Genomic DNA, 3,988 nt, shown 5'->3' with positions numbered 1-3,988 from the left:
TGAAACTCCCATTGAAATCATTTGGAGGCAAATTTTCAGAATCACATTAAAATCAGCTTCCAAAATTGTCAAATTCCTGAAGCAGATTTTTTTTTGCCTGACCAAATTCCTCTGTGTGAACATACCCTAATAGCCCATAACAACAGCCTGATCATAGAGGAAGTTCCCTCCTTTCACATACTTCTGTAATATTCTATGACATCCCATAAGAGCGAGGACATAATGGGACATGCTAGTTTTGTCCTACTATACCCATTCCCTTTGTTTGCCAAACTGACTTTTTGTATGTATACATCCTCATTCACTTCAATGTTGACAAAACAGTTCATTACATGGACATTGTGTGCAGTGTTACATCCTGACACGGTTTTGGATCAGAACCCTGAATTCAGTGACTGGGGGATGAAAGCAGTACTTCAGCGAAGACCAACAGATTTATTTTTGCTCTGGTGCACAATCTGAATTTGCTGTGGGATCTTAAGACTCTGCCCTTAGCAACACACTTTTAGGGCCCCTTCACATGGAGTATACTCAGGCTGATTCTGAACGTGTAAACGTTCCGAATCAGCGGCGTTTAAAACAGTTCCCATTGCTTTCTATGGGAGTCGGCATACATGCACTCCCCATAGAAATGAATGGGCTGCTTTTTTCCATTCATTTCTATGGGGAGTGCACGTATGCCGGCTCCCATAGAAAGCAATGGGATCTGTTTTAAACGCAGCTGATTCTGAACGATTACACGTTCAGAATCAGCCAGAGTATACTCCGTGTGAAGGGGCCCTTAGGACGAGGTCTCATGTTTCAGAAATGCAACTTTTTTTGTGTTGCAGATTTTGCCATGTTTTTTGGGGCCAAAGCCAAGAATAGCTACAAAAGGAATGGTAAATATAGGCTACTGTTACTTTGATAAATGTGTTACCAGGCATTATACATAATAACTAGAGATGAGCGAGTACTGTTCGGATCAGCCGATCCGAACAGCACACTCGCATAGAAATGAATGGACGCAGACGGCACGCGGGGGGTTAAGCGGCCGGCAGCCGTCAAAGCGGAAGTACCATTCATTTCTATGGAGAGTGCTGTTCGGATCAGCTGATCCGAACAGTACTCGCTCATCTCTAATAATAACCAGTAAAGGTAGTTAATGTAATAATATGTAGTCAATTTATTATTTAACCAGTTATTTTACATACATCCTAAACCCTCTTGGCTGAGGTGATAAATTACAATATTTAGGAATTACAGAATTTTCATCTTATTATTAAAAGCATTAAATAAACTTTCATCAAAACAACTCTCTATTGTGTTAAAATGACCAGTAGCCATACCTAGATAACATAAGGAATATGCACTCAATAAACACTCAACCTCGACTGACATGAAAGCAAGAAATCAGATGCCATGTGCAACTAAGACAGGTAGAAACTCGCATAGGTGTGACATTTATCATACATAACCCGTTAACGTAATAAAAATTTTAAAGAATTAATCACATTAACCATCTTTATTGGTTATTATGTATGATACCCAGATATAATGTATACTAACTAGAGATGAGCGAACAGCGTTTGATCGAATATCAGGCTGTTCGATATATTCGATTCCAATCGAATACCACGAGGCAAATGCAGTAAAAATTTGTATCCCCTCCCACCTTCCCTGGTGCATTTTTTGCACCAATAACTGTGCAGGGGAGGTGGGACAGGAACTACGACAACGGAGGCATTGAAAAAAAAAATAAAAAATTGGAAAAAGCCATTGGCTGCCGAAAACATATGACCTCTGATACATAAGAATAGTGTCGGCCATCTTCGTCTCATTGTCGTTTTGGAGTAATAGGGAGAGCTTGTTCTCAGTGTGAGAAACAAAGTGAACCTGCCAATTATGCAGCAGGGTAGCAGCAGGGGATGTGAGCGAGGACGTGGATATCCAGTCCAGGTACTGGAGAGGGGCTGCCAGCACCCAATTCGCTCATCATCCTCCTCCAACCCCAGCCCCTTCACCCTAATGTAATTGTTTAAAAAACTTTATTTTTTTTAAAAAAAATTTAATTAATTTTTCATGGATACTCCCCCAAGGGCCTGCAAAGCAATTTTTTAGGGCTCCAGCCCAAGGACCTGAAAATTAAATGTTTTAGCGCTCACCCCCAAGGGCCTGAAATCAAATTTTTTTAGGGGTCACCCCAAAGGCCAAAAAATAAAACACTGCTGGTGCATAGCTCAACTCACCTGAAGGTCAAAAAATACTGCTGTTTAAAGGCTCAACTAACCTCAAGGGGCAAAAACACTGCTTGTGAATTTTGTTCAGTTCCAAAGGATTCGGTGTTTAGAGTTGGCTCAGTCGCAGCTCCAGAACATGCCTTGGAAGGCAAGGTTTCCTTTAGTGGCTCCATCTCAGCAGGATGATGATGATGATGATGAAGAACCTTGGTTAAATCTGGTGTCGGATGGGAAAGTGGTTTCTGTTCTACATCTAAAGTACTGGAGCATGTTGTTTGGACTATTAACACCTGATCAGAACCCTGTAGAGGTAATGTAGAGTTCGATATTAGAGGACCATTACCGCTAGTAGTGGTTGCAGCCAATTCTCCACCTTAGCGGTCCTCTAAATAAAAAAGTTACCCCCAGGACTTGATACCAAAATGTTATCAATTTCACAATCAAAATCAAGGTCAATGTCTGGGTCCTCAGTCCCATCCACTGCATCAATCGCACACAATGAGAGTGATGGTTCTGGAACCACCGTTTTAGGGGCTAACAATTTTAAAGGGGCTGCTGCAAAAAGGGGCCAAAAACACTGCTGGTACAAGGCTCAACTCACCCAAAGGGCAAAAAACTCTGCTGGTGGAAAGCTGAAGTCACCTAAAGGGCCTCAATCTCTGCTGGTAGCTCAGTTTAAGGGCCTCTAACTTAATTTGGAAGGGCATACGTTAAGGGCCCGAAAAGTGAATTTTGGAAGGTCTTACCACATCTCTCACTCACACACACACAGTTAAGGGTGGGTACCTGTTGGATTTCCCATTGCCTATTCCATCTGTGGTTGTCATGGGCAACGTGATTTAAAGCGGTGCTTGGTAATGTTTCTTTAGCTTAAAATGTGGGTTTCTGTCCATCCAATTGGGGAGGAAAAGAAGGTTTCCAGGTATTTTTCCACTTTCATAGTGGGTTTTTTTGAGTGTAGAAAGTGTGTAGTTGATAGACTGTGATGGTGGGGTAAAACTGTGACTTGGGCATGTTAGATGCCCCCAGACATGCTTCCCCTGCTGTCCCAGTTGCATTGCAGAGGTGTTGGCATCATTTGCTGAGGTGTCACAGTGGACCTGGTGACCCTTCTGAGTTGAATTTGGGTTTCCCCTGAAACGAACGATTTTGCCCATAGACTATAATGGGGTTCGATATTCGTTCGAATAGCCGAATATTGAGGGGCTTATTCTAAACGAATATTTCACTGTTCGCTCATCTCTAATACTAACAAATTTATCAAAGTAACAGTACCACGTATAAGAAGTATTTATAATTCTACCTTCTGCTCAATCCACTAAAAACATGGCTTTGGCCAAAGTTATAGACTAATACCCTAAGTTTCATTACAGTTACAGGGATTCCCTCCATTTACTATCAGAAATTAGAATTATGATTTGTTCATCTAAAAGTAATCTTGATGATAAATGGTCAGTGATAGGGACACATTCTGATGGCGATCACAGTGTGGCTAACTGCACACAGCCAAAATCTGTGCTGACCAACAGTGGTCAGAGCAGTAACCCCTGAAAGACTGCACAGCCATTGCCACTGTAGGCGAGTGGATTTAGTCACATTGCGGCTGATATGTCTCAAAAAGTGAGAAAGGTCAGTGATAGAATTTCACATGGAGTGCAAAACCTAAGTGATGAGCAGAACATTTTTCTGAAGTTGTCCACTTTCCAAAAACTACACATGGATCCTTTTCCACATCTTCTATACAAATATGCAATAAAAAGATGATCCGG

The sequence above is a fragment of the Leptodactylus fuscus genome, chromosome 8, assembly GCF_031893055.1.
Source record: "Leptodactylus fuscus isolate aLepFus1 chromosome 8, aLepFus1.hap2, whole genome shotgun sequence".
Classification (NCBI taxonomy): Eukaryota; Metazoa; Chordata; class Amphibia; order Anura; family Leptodactylidae; genus Leptodactylus; species Leptodactylus fuscus.
This window is presented reverse-complemented; position numbering follows the sequence as displayed.